The following is a 13,769-nucleotide window of genomic DNA, read 5'->3' on the forward strand; positions in this document are numbered from 1 at the left end:
CAGAGGAAAGCCATGATCTTCTGAGCCACGGACGTTAACTTTCTTGCCCCAGGATGTATATTCTATCTCTGGATGTGTGATGAAGGTTAAAGCTAGGTCGAAGCTAGTTCTGGCACAGACAGCCTACAATACTTTTCAGCAAAGTTAATTTCTGCTTAAATGATAAATCTCTGCTTTCACCATTAAGGCAGATGTTAAATACTATGTAGGAAGCAAGTCTGAAACATTTTAGCCCTTTCGTAAGCGGAGTTGGAAAATACAGATTTGAATACCACCTAGGTGATATAGTGAAAAGTCTAGCCTGCCCTACTTAGAAAATTCGTTTTTGAGTTTTATTTTACTGTGAGATCAGACTAATTCCAATATGTAATGTGCACATTTTTAATAAAGTAGCACTCTGCCCTGGGCTTACAAGGCACACGTATGTGGTGACTTATGAATAAATAAAATAGGTGTTCTTAAATGGTAAATATATTTTCCCTGCCATGCATCACTGCATTGCTTTTAAACTGCAGCTTAACCAGAACACAGAAATATATTTTTATCCTACATCTGGGTGGAGAAAATCCACACTGCAGACCATATATGGCATTTAAATTTCCATGCCATAGGTGAACTTGAAGCACAATTTAAAATGGATTTATGCAGTTAACTTGGTCTAATAGGGAGTTCCAACATAATTCATATGATTTAGAGGCCCTTTACTACGGCTTAGCAGTGGTAAAGTGCACAGAATTCTTAAGCAGCAAAAAATATTGTACCGAAAAATGCAAAACAATCTGTGGTGACTATGCTGAAAAGCCGGATTTATTACACCCTGCAAGTGCTGCTTGATATTAACGCTGCCTCGGTGGAGAAAGAAGATCCAGCATGCCCCCATGCAGGAATCAGTCATGCAAATTAATATCTGAGCCACTACCGCTCTTAAAAACGTAGTCACAAAACATCAACCATGTTTCCATTGGTTACTATTTACATAAAGGTAGCAGAATCCTGGGAATGTTCTCTAGCTGTCACCTTGGCCTTAGAAAGAAGATGCTAGACCCAAGAGATAACAGAAGTTTCATGAATGACTTGGCCTGCTGGCAACCAGGTCAAATATCTTGGGATTATTTAATTGAATGACTGTTATCAAGAGTGCCACATCCAAGGAGTTTGTCCTCGTTAAATGTCCATTCACAATAGCATGGTCTTTTTTGCACTCCTATTGGAGTCACTGCTGGGTAAAGCTAAAATAGTATGTGACCAGATTGCCTGGACGGATTGATGAGAGGAGTCACCAAGCAGCTTTCCAATTGGTTAGTAGTTGAATTATTTTCAATCTTTGCACCAGTCTGAGCTCTATTTCATATCATAATATTCCTTTATATCAAGAGTACCAGGGGCGGCTCCTCCATTAGGGCAGAGGAGTGTCGCCCCCCCCTGCCAGCAGCAGCCGCAGCAAACCTTCAACAACCAAACGATAATAAACTAGGTTTATTATCGTTTGGTTGTTAAAGGCGCGGGCCATGGAGTATAACGAGGACGCGAGTGGAGTGCACTGTGCACTCCTCTCAGTGCGCATGTGTGTTTGGCCGGCCATGACATGCGCACAGGACTCTCTCCAGCCCAGCAACACAGTTGCTGGGCTGGGGAGAGCCTGCACAGGCTCCCAGTCTGCCTGGGAGTGCCCTGGCTGGGCGTTCCCAGCCAATCCTAACGCTGCTCTGAGCAGCCTCAGGATTGGAGCAGGGCATGCTGGGAGCCTGTGCCTGAGCGACAATGGGGAGAGGAGCGTTGTGGGAGTGGAGCAGCTAAGTTTTCATTTTTATGTATATTTTTTTATTTTATTATACTATTCCCCCCACTCCCCTACCACGTGCCACCCTGCCCCTCTTAATCCCCGGGAACCGCAATTGAAGAGTACTTGCAAAGATATGAACTCAGCTTCTCAGACCGAGATCAGTCATAAACATCGGGATATTTAGTTTTTGTTTTGTGAGTAAAAACTCACAAAGTTTTCTTTACAGGTACCATGTGAGCAGATAGAGCAGAGGTATGCCACAGCTCACCTTGTTGCCACATTACTCAGAGAGTGGATTTGTAAGGAACACAAGTCCACATTTTGAAACTTATGCACTTCCAATTTGATACGATGGGTGAGACTCTCAAGCATTAGTGCAAAGGAGTGCTTTGCAAACATAGGCTACCGATCACTGGTAAATATAAAAATATTAAAGAGGTGATATTTCACCGGAGGTCTGCGGTTTTTACAGTGGTTAGCTGCAATGCCCCAATTTTCGTTAGTTTACAAGACCTGGTGAGCTATCAGTCATCTCGGCAAGTCTAGGATTAGCCAAAGTCTTTGACTAGTCACTTCATAGCTCTGCCAGGACTGAGCTCTCCCACTACCTGGTCTCCAGTTTTCGCATTGAAACAGAAATCAAGATTGGTAAGATGGTACTCACAACTACAATCCAAAGATGTGATGAAGTTGCTTCAAAATTTGATTCAGTGAACAATGGCATCCTCGTCCTTTGACTCCCCCTATACCTTTCAGTTATCTCAGGGCCCCATTGTAAGTTATCCTCAGAAATGACTACATTGACAACCAGAAATATGATTAAAATGCAAAAATAAACCTCAAATTATAAGTGTGAGCCAGAGTGGCAGCCAGCAAATCACAGATTGCTTGTGGCCAATTCAGAGGTATGACGTCAAATTAACCAGGCCTCAAATCATGCAACAAGCATCGGCAAAGCTAATAGGTCTGGCCTTGCCAAGCCTGTTATTTTTTTATTTATTTTTTATATATTTATTTATGTTTGCAAGCATATACAAAAACATTAAAGTAGTAGAGTAATAATTTAAACTATCGCTCTTTAAAGATGGCATTCATGTGTTTGCAAAAAAAGTAAGCAAAAAAATTACACACTGCAAAACTAACTGAAAAGAAAACTTAAAAATTGCAGCCCTGGCACTGAGGTAGACTACTTTCTATGTGGAGGTGCACATGTGCAAGATCAAAGTGTCATCACTGTAAGAGGCTGGCCTGGCTTATAGTGGGTACCTTGTGGTACTTACACCTTGTGCCAGGTCCAGTTATCCCTTATTAGTAGAATAGAGATGTTTTACAGCTTAGGCTGATAGAGGTAGCTATAGCAGAGCAGCTTAGGCTGAACTAGGAGACATGCAAAGCTCCTACCATACCACTTATATTATATAGCACTCTATCACAAGAAAACACAATACTCAGAGTTACAAAAAAAAATGGTACTTTATTTTAGTGACAATATGCCAAAAGTATCTCAGAGGATACACTCCCTTAGGAGGTAAGTAATATAGACAAATGATATGTATACAAACCAAAAACAGTTAAGTAACAGTTAGAAAAGTAGTGCAAACAATGTAGAATCACAATTGAATGCAATAGGTAGAAATAGGCCTAGGGGCAACACAAACCATATACTCCAAAAGTGGAATGCGAACCACGAATGGACCCCAGGCCTAGTGTAGGTTGTAGAGGGTCGCTGGGACTGTTAGAAAACACTAAGGGTGTCCAAGATACCCAACCCCAAGACCCTGAAAAGTAGGAGTAAAGTTACCCTACTACCCCAGAAAGACAGTAAAGTTGAGATAGGGAATTCTGCAAGGACAACAACTGCCAGCAAAACACTGAAGACGGATTCCTGGACCTGAGGACCTGTAAAGGAAGGGGACCAAGTCCAAGAGTCACGCAAGTGTCCGGGGGGGCAGGAGCCCACTAAACCCCGGATGAAGGTGCAAAAGGGCTGCCTCCAGGTGGAAGAAGCCAAAGATTCTGCAACAACGGAAGGTGCCAGGAACTTCTCCTTTGGTCAGCAGATGTCCCATGCGTGCTGGAGGATGCAGAGTTGTTTCCACGCAGGAAGACCGCAAATAAGCCTTGCTAGCTGCAAGAGTCGCAGTTGAGGATGTTGGGTGCTGCTGGGGCCCAGGAAGGACCAGGAGGTTGCCCCCTGGAGGAGGAGACAGAGGGTCGCTCAGCAACTCAGAGAGCCCCCGCAGAAGCAGGCAGCACCCGCAGAAGTACCGGAGCAGGCACTTAGAAGATCTGAGGACATCTGTCGACTCAGAGTCACAAAGGAGGGACCCACAACGTCAGAGTCCAACTCATCGAGTTTGGCAATGCAGGACAGAGTGCTGGGGACCTGGGCTAGGCTGTGCACAAAGGAAGTCTTGGAAAAGTGCACAGAAGCCCGAGCAGCTGCAGATCACACAGTACACAGGATTACTGTCTGGCATGGGGAGGCAAGGACTTACCTCCACCAAATTTGGACAGAAGGGCCACTGGACTGTGGAAAATACTTGGACCCAGCTCCTGTGTTCCAGGGACCACCCTCGTCAGGATGAGAGGGGACCCAGAGGACCGGTGAAGCAGAAGTTTGGTGCCTGCGTTAGCAGGGGGAAGATTCCGTCGACCCACAGGAGAGTGCAGGGTGAAGGCAGACAGCCCTCAGAGCATGCACCACCAGGAAACAGTCAAGAAAGCCGGCAGGATGAGGCGCTACAATGTTGCTGGTAGTCTTCTTGCTACTTTGTTGCGGTTTTGCAGGCGTCCTGGAGCAGTCAGCGGTCGATCCTTGCCAGAAGTCGAAGAGGGAAGTGCAGAGGAACTCTGGTGAGCTCTTGCATTCGTTATCTGAGGAATAGCCCAGAGGAGAGACCCTAAATAGCCCACATAGGAGGATTGGCTACTGAGAAAGGTAAGCACCTATCAGGAGGGGTCTCTGATGTCACCTGCTGGCACTGGCCACTCAAGAGCTGTCTATTGTGCCCTCACACCTCTGCATCCAAGATGGCAGAGGTCTGGGACACACTGGAGGAGCTCTGGGCACCTCCCCTGGGAGGTGCTGGTCAGAGGAGTGGTCACTCCCCTTTCCTTTGTCCAGTTTCGTGCCAGAGCAAGGCTGGGGATCCCTGAACCGGTGTAGACTGGCTTATGCAGAGAGGGCCCATCTGTGCCCATCAAAGCATTTCCAGAGGCTGGTTGAGGCTACTCCTCCCCAGCCCTTCACACCTATTTAACACACTCTCTCAGACAAAATCCTTTGTTCTGCCTTCCTGGGACCAGGCTGCCCAGGCCCCATGGGGGCAGAAACCTGCCTGAGGGGTTGGCAGCAGCAGTAGCTGCAGTGGAGACCCCGGAAAGCAAGTTTGGTAGTACCCGGGCTCTGTGCTGGAGACCCGGGGATACATGGAATTGTCACCCCAATACCAAAATGGTATTGGGGTGACAATTCCATGATCCTAGACATGTTACATGGCCATGTTAAGTCACCATGGTGACGCTACATATAGGTATTGACCTGTATGTAGTGCACGCGTGTAATGTTGTCCCCGCACTCACAAAGTCTGGAGAACTTGCCCTGAACAATGTGGGGGCACCTTGGCTAGTGCCAGGGTGCCCACACACTAAGTAACTTTGCACCTAACCTTCCCTAAGTGAGGGTTAGACATATAGGTGACTTATAAGTTACTTAAGTGCAGTGTAAAATGGCTGTGAAATAACGTGGACATTATTTTACTCAGGCTGCTGTGGCAGTCCTGTGTAAGAATTGTCTGAGCTCCCTATGGGTAGCAAAAGAAATGCTGCAGCCCATAGGGATCTCCTGGAACCCCAATACCCTGGGTACCTAGGTACCATCTACAAGGGAATTATAAGAGTGTTCCAGTGACAATTTTAAAAGCAGAGAGTATAAACACTGAGGTTCTGGTTAGCAGATCCTCAGTGACACAGTTAGGCACCACACAGGGAACACATATAGGCCACAAACTTATGAGCACTGGGGTCCTGGCTAGCAGAATCCCAGTGACACATATCAAACATACTGACAACATAAGGTTTTCACTATGAGCACTGGGCCCTGGCTAGCAGGATCCCAGTGAGACAGTAAAAACACCCTGACATATACTCACAAACAGGCCAAAAGTGGGGGTAACAAGGCTAGAAAGAGGCTACCTTCCTACAATCACTCACGGTGAAGAAAGCCAATATTAAAGCAGGCTGACCCATTGCCACATTCCATCTGGTGAGATTGGCAGAAGCAAAATGTGAATGACTGGAACAGACCAATAGATGAAGAGAGCTGACCAAAAGCCCATCTCTGTGTGTATATATAAATGTGGGTGCATGTTTATATATATATATATATATATATATATATATATATATTTATTTATCATGATGCAGTTAATTAAAACTTTTACATGATTAAGAAAGAGCAAGCCACAAATATCAAATCTTGTAAAAGAGAAGTACATTAGGAAAAGAACGCTTTAGAGCACAACTAATAATACTATATGCCATTAAGATCAAACGGGTGCCATGAGTCAAAGACATGCACATGTGGGCCAATAGTCCGTTTCAGTATTGTCCTTAATAGTACCTCACATGCAAGATATCCGTGACAGTGCGTTAGAAGTGCAAATACAAACAGGGAAAGCGTTTGGTAATATGATCTTCAGGCACACTGTACACCAGCTGTAATAGCTTCTCCGCAATGATGGTAAACTTTACCATGCTGGCTGGCTATTACTTGGGCGCTCGAGCCTTGCAAACAAAAAAGAAGGGCATGACGGCGTGCTCTTATTCCATGAGTAATAAAGAGGTTACCTAAGATCTTTATCCATATATATTGTAGAGTGGGACATTTGCACAGTATCTGCAGAAACGTTCCTTCTGGCCCCTGACAGCCTGCATAATGGCGAGCTAGGTTCTTGGGCCCACGGCAGCAGCGCACCCTTTATTGGTGTTAGGCCGAATATTAGCGCTAAGCTGTGCGTGTATGTATATATAGATACAATTTTTTAAATTATATGTGGTAGATGAGACAGAAAACGTAATCTATAGGCCAGGCCTAAAAAGGAATTCTACTTACAAGCCCCCATCACACATCTTGTTAATTTGTCCTCCCTTATTTTTATCGTATTACCAGTCCCAGTAATAATATTAGTAATAATGTCTTGCATTTATACAGCTTCATACAAGACTTCTGCCATGTTTAAGATCTGTATATGACAGTTTTTAATATTGCCCAATTTAATGACTTTCAGAGCTGTTTAATGTGTTTTGTTAAGCGTCCGACTGCCTAACAGCATTGGGAAGCTGCAATAAGGAACTTCTCACTTAATAACCTTGTTTTCGGTGGATTCTGAAAGGACGTCTAGTCCTCATCGAACTCCATAAAACCATAAAATAAATGGTAAATGGGCCAAAAAGCTCAACCACCCAGTCAGAGCCTCTGAAAATGAAGATTCACTAAAAAGCGTTTCTAGCAGAGTGCAGTGCATGAGTTGGCATGTAATGCTAGAAGAGTCTAGTCATGAAAGAAGGACAAGCCACGTGGGTGGCCTTTGTGGTGTTCTGGTTTGGGGCAGCTCTGCGTGCTGAATAAATACATGGACACTTGTAATTATTTGTACCGGGCGCTTGAGCTGGAGGTCGAGGTCTGCCCTGTATTACCTGCTGCGTCCCCAGTGACCTCACCTCCGTCTCCGTCCTTTATTTATTACTTTTCCGCCCGTGACCCCTGGGTCATACCAACATACTCTTCACAACTAGGGTTGCCTATGCAACTCCCCTCTTGGTCTCATCACTTGGTAGTAGCCGCGCTCCTGTTACTTCACAGACACGACACTACATCCCTTCCAAAATTACACAACAAATGAACAAATACAATCATGACTAAATTAAAGGCAAAGTCTAAAGTTCGTTCGCTTCATTAGATTATACTAGGAAATCATGCAACTTCATTGAGGGTGCTGGGTTACTTCTCAGGTGATATCTTGATTGGCATGTTCTTCCATTAGATGATCCTGTATCACTGGGGTTAGTGACGGAGTCACTATTAGGTCTTTCAAGTACATTTTCCATGTTGTTTGGGTTTGGGCTGGTCAGATTGTGTTTGGGCTCCTCGTCCTCCTCAGATCCATCCGCCTCTGTTGCCGGGGTATTATGTTCTGGACTGACATCGGGTGACTCCCTTGGAGATTGAAATCTCTTGAACCAGGATATGTTCTGCGCTACTTGTTTGGACCCTCTTCTTGCTACCACCAGTGATCCCTGGCGATTGGTGACTATCCATGGTTTGTCCTCGAAGGGTAGACAAAATTTGCTCCCTGGGAACCGGTCTTTGATTAGTACAGAGTCTCCCACTGGAATATCCGAAGGACGTGCTTTCCTGTGGCGGCTCGCCATGGCATTTGACCATTTCCTTTTGGTGTATTCTTTTCCCTCATTGATAGGGGCAGGCTTCCATGATTTGTGATGCTGTATGACATCGGTCACTACTCGACCCATTGACAGGTGGCCAGGAGCTACTCCGGTGGTGGAGTGGGGTGTCATTCGATAATCACGGAGAAAAGAGTATACAGCTCTTTCTGGTGCTTCGTTCTTGGCCAGTGCAATTCGAACTACTTTATTCAATGTCCTCATAAATCTTTTGACCTCTCCTTTGGCCTGAGGCCATCTGGGTGTGATCTTTTTGTGCCTGATACCTAGTGATCGTAAATATTCTCCAAACTTACTTCTGTGAAATGGTGGTCCGTTGTCGGTCTTAACTTCTCTTACCAATCCGTGAGTGGCGAACATCTTTTCCATCTTCGAGATTATTTCGGACGCTGTCAAGGTTCGGACCTCTTCCACTTCTGGGTAACGAGAATAGTCATCAATCATGACCATCAGATGATCCCCATTTGGTAAACTTCCAAAGTCAAGGCTGGCTGATACCCACTGCTTGTGAGGTTGTTCCTCGGTCTCTATCAGGACTGGCACATTGGGCATTCCAGTCGATTGGCACCAATAGCACGAATGTATTAACTCCTCTACTTTCTCATCCATCCTTGGGAACCATACCTTCGTCCTCAATCTACTTTTGTTTTTCACCATTCCCTGGTGGCCAGCATGCGCAAGCTGAATTACTCTATTCGTGAGGCTGGAGGGGATCACTAACCTGTAGCCTCGGAGAAGGCATCCGTCATCACTGATCGTCAGCTCTTGTTGCACTCTGTGCAGCCCTTCCTTGACCATTCTCGCTTCTGGGGTTTGAGATTGCCACTGTTTTGGTCCAGCACACCAGTTGTTGTTTTTTAACGCATGTATCGCTCTCTGGTGATTATCATCCGCTTCCGTGGCCTGTCTTATAGTGTCCATCGAGATGGGTAGCAGTCGGGATCTCTCTGCTACACATTTTACGTACTCCTCTGTTTCAAGGGCTTTACTTTCCTCTATCAGGGTGGCAGGTCTGGAGTGTCTTGAGAGATAATCCGCCGGGTTGTTTACTCCTGGGCGATATTCTACTTTGCAGTTGTACTCTTGCAACTGGAGCATCCACTTTTCAATGCATGGAGGTGGTTTGGACGCAGTGCCTTGAAGGAGTGGTATTAGTGGTTTGTGGTCCGTGGTGACAACAAATGGGTGCCCGTACACATATAGGTGGAAATGTTTACACCCCCAGTGGATGGCAATTGCTTCTCGCTCAATCTGAGAATACCTTTTCTCAGTATCCGCCAGCGAGCGGCTTGCGTATGCAACAGGGGCCCAGTCCTCAGCCTGAACTTTTTGGAGGAGCATGGCCCCTAGCCCCGTCGGGCTGGCATCTACCGCAATGGAGGTTTCCCGCTGGGGATCAAAGTATCTTAGGGTCGTATCTGCTGACAGTGCTTCTTTCGTTGCTTGAAAAGTCTTTTCTTGTTCAGGGCCCCAGGACCAGGTCGATGAAGCCTTTGTGAGGTCTCTCAAAGGTTGGGTTAGTGACGTGAGGTTTTTTATGAAACGACCGTAGTAGTTCACCATCCCCAGAAAACTTCGGACTCCAGTTACTGTCGTCGGGGGATGATGTCTGTCACCTTTCCAGGATCAGGGGCAATGCCGCTTGATGAAAAAGTGTATCCAGAGAATTGTATTGTTTCTTTTAAGAATTCACACTTTTCCCTGTGCAAGGTGAGGCCTGACTCGTGGATGCGCTGGAGGACTCTTTTGAGATGGTCATGATGTTCCTGAATGGTTTTAGCAAAAACTAGGATGTCGTCGCTAATGTTGACGACACCCTTCAAGTCTCTAAGCAATTCTCATATCGTATTTTGAAAGACTTATGCTGCTCTTGAGATTCCAAAATTTAGTCTCTTGTAGCGGCGAAGTCCAACATGGGTGGAGAAGGTCATGATATATCTAGACTCCTCAGCTAGGACTAGCTGGTGGTATCCTGACCTGAGGTCCAGTTTTGAAAACCATCTTGCCTCACTTAGGTCGTTGATGGTAGGTGTGATGTGTCGTTCTCGCTTTATGGCCACATTAGGCAGTCTCATATCGACACAGATCCTAACTTCTCCAGGTTGTTTAGGTTTCTTAGCTACCACGATCGGAGATACCCATGGTGTAGGGCCATCCACTTTCTCGATGATCCCTGCAGATTCCAATTTGCATAGTTCCCTCTCCACTAGGGGTCTGAGGTGAAACGCTATCCTTCGATGTCTTAAAGCCACTGGTTGGACTGACTTGTTAATGTGTAGTGTGACTTCTTTATTCTTTAGATACCCTATGCCTTCAAAGAAATTTCACTAAGGGACTCCATGTGTATCTCAAAGGTGAAGGTCACAATACCCAGGGCTTCCGCAGTGTGGCATCCTAGTAGAGTTTGCTGTCCTTCTTCTGCTATGTATATATACACCTCTGTCTCCTGGGATCCATGAGCCACAGTAGCACAGAACCTCCCTTTCATCGTCAGTGGTCGTACTTGACCATACACGAACACTCTGACATGTGTTGGTGTTAGGGGTGGAGATGGGTTTAACGTTTGGTACGTCGCCTGTGCCATGATGTTGATGGACGCTCCAGTGTCCACTATGACTTATACTGGGCATCCGACCACTTGTATTTGCCACTTGGGCAACTTTCATGTCTACGTGTGGCTGTACTGATGGAGAAGAGTGGGTGGACTATTTGTGTTCCTTCCTCATCATCCATATCACTACCTCTGGATTGTACTTCCATGGCAGTGTTTACCATGGTTTGGACCTTTTGTTGCTCTGCATACTTTAACAAAATGGTTAAATTTTCCACACCCTACGCATTTCTTTCCTTTGGTGGGACAGTTAGCAAGGGGGTGGTTCATTCCTCTGCATCTCCCACATGTTTTCTTTGACTGTGGGAGCTTTTGCATCTTTGGCTTGGAGGAGGCCAACATCATTGCTGCCACCTGTTCTGTCTTGATTGGGGTCTGGAGAGCAGCTTCCGTATGGGACGCTCTCACCATTGACAGTTCTTTAGTTCTTCCCATTGTGAGGATGTCCTGTAAGGACTGCCCTGACTCTTCACGGATACGTTCTCTTAGTTTAGATGATGCACAGCCCTGAATGATTTGACCTCTGATCTCGTCATTTTCATTATGGAACGCGCACGTGGCCGCGAGCTCCTTTAACCTCATGTAGAACATGTCGATGGACTCGTCGGTATTTTGTCGAGCTTGTTGAAATATGAATCTCTCATAGTCAATGTTGACCATGGGTGCAAAGTGCGTCCGGAGCGTAGCAATGAGTGTTAAGTGCTTCTTTGGTTCCGCTTCAATTATTGTTCTCGATGTGCGGTATATGTCTTTTCCCCCTAGGTGCACCACCATCGCCCTTTTTTGTTCTTCTACAGTTTTTGTGGCTTCAAAATAGAACATCAGCCGCTCCACCCACTCATTCCATCGCGATGCCTGTGAAGACGCGGCCCTTTCTACTATAAACGGTTCAATGAGGGGTACTGTGTTCATCTTGTGGCCTTTGAGAGGTTAGTGTCTGTATCAGTTGGTCTTTGTTTCTTCAGGGTGTTGTCACCTTAAAAGCAGTATGTATGCCTTCCTCCTTGTTTCTGAAGAAGAAAAAAAATCAGCGTGCAGTCTTCTTCCAATGAGAACAGTGTGCTGTTTCTCTTTGGGGTGCTGTCTCTTTAAGGACAGCCTGGGGGACGAGGTTTGGGAGTGTGTCCTATCTGCTACACACTGTCTAAAATGCAGGTGGAGACATGATTGAAGGCCAGCAGGCTTACCGGCATGCACGCGTCGCGTGACGTGTCCCTCTTTTTTTTTTTTTTTTTATCTCCATGGGGGATCTGCAACGCTCGATTCAGCAGCCGCGATCCGATGTTCTCCAGCGGCAGTACACGGCCGCCTCGCCACGTGGAGGTGGGTGTGGTGGAGGCATGAGCACCACGCGCCACGACAGCACGGAGCAATCGCTGTCTCACTAGGCGGTGCCCACCCTCATCGTCAGTGTGGTGTTCTGGTTCGGGGCAGCTCTGCGCGCTGAATAAATACCAGGACACTTGTAATTATTTGTACCGGGCGCTTGAGCCGGAGGTCGAGGTCTGCCCTGTATTACGTGCTGCGTCCTCAGTGACCTCACCTCCGTCTCCGTCCTTTATTTATTACTTTTCCGTCCGTGACCCCTGGGTCATACCAACATACTCTTCACAACTGGGGTTGCCTATGTAACGCCCCTCTTGGTCTCATCACTTGGTAGTAGCCGCTCTCCTGTTACTTCACAGGCGTGACACTACAGCCTTATCCACCATGCAATTATTTGAAAGTGAATTTGGAAACCTGTGCAGCTGTGGTAAAATGGTTGTGGACTCCTGCGCCTCTTACCAGCCAGTTTGTAGTATTGTGTGCTCGCTATAAAAGCTTTATAAACTCAAATATCCCAACGATACACCATGGCATAGAACAAACTAAATATTACCGTTGCACTACTTCGTGTGCTTGAAGCAATCAGGTCCACCCACAGCACTTTGATGAAACTATTTTCTTTTTCACTGAAAGAGCTTGTTTCCTGCCAATTCCCAAGGCTCCCCGAGGCAGCTGTGCACTGGCATGTAGCGCTGTACGCAACTCCAAAAAGAAATGGACGAAATACTTGGTTAACACCAATATTATTCCGGTAACATCGCCTTACAATGACTCCTGGTTCCTTAGGCAATAAATGGATTTAAATGGATTGTTATTGATTTGCGCAATGATACAGTTCAATGCAAAATCATTGGCAGTTCCCTCTCGAGAGACCCCGCTGGTTAGGCTGCCCTTATTGAAAGATAGCCGTGCAGACGCAATTCCGTTATACCTAGACGGTGTATGTCTTTCTCCACAGCTTGTCTGCACGAGACACTCCCCCGACACACACGCGCGCGCGCGCACTCACTCACTCTTGTTTTCTGTACATGACATCACCACCCAGAGGCATATTGCACTCAATCAAACACTTACAGACACACCCATTCACACTTTGTTGGGCACGGCATCTCTAGCACAGGCTGATATCCTGATCGGTTCCTCAGTAAAAGGAAATAAGCACATGGCTTATTATCTGCGCCGGGAACTGTGGCACTGAACGAGTGGGAGAAGGTTCCTAGTGGAAATAACTCAATTAAGCCCCTAACGTATGGATAATATATGCCCAGTCCTCGTTATATTCATACCTACCTCAAAATACTCTTGCTCATCTGAGTGCCCTTAGTACCACTCAGCTAAAGTACCTGTAGCTCTGTCTTTTAGTGCTTTATTGGCCAGTAGGTGAAGATATGTGGACCACTGAAGAGAGAGTATCCCATCCCAACACATGCACGGTGATGTAAAATGCTACCTCTCTTCTGTGTAAATCCTAGTTTGTTTTGCCAGTTCTGGAACCTTGGTTGCCTCAAAGCACTGTGAAGCAACTGATAGGGAGTATATTAACAAATCACCCACAAAAACTGTGGCTCAATAATCTGTAAG

The 13,769-nt window shown here is 46.1% G+C and overlaps 1 protein-coding gene across 1 annotated transcript in view; it reads left to right on the forward strand.

Moving 5' to 3' along the window:
- USH2A (usherin) overlaps positions 1–13,769 on the forward strand; it is a 3,586,186-nt gene that overhangs the window by 2,991,267 nt on the left and 581,150 nt on the right. The window lies entirely within an intron of this gene.

This window comes from Pleurodeles waltl, chromosome 5 (genome assembly GCF_031143425.1).
Source record: "Pleurodeles waltl isolate 20211129_DDA chromosome 5, aPleWal1.hap1.20221129, whole genome shotgun sequence".
Taxonomy (NCBI): Eukaryota; Metazoa; Chordata; class Amphibia; order Caudata; family Salamandridae; genus Pleurodeles; species Pleurodeles waltl.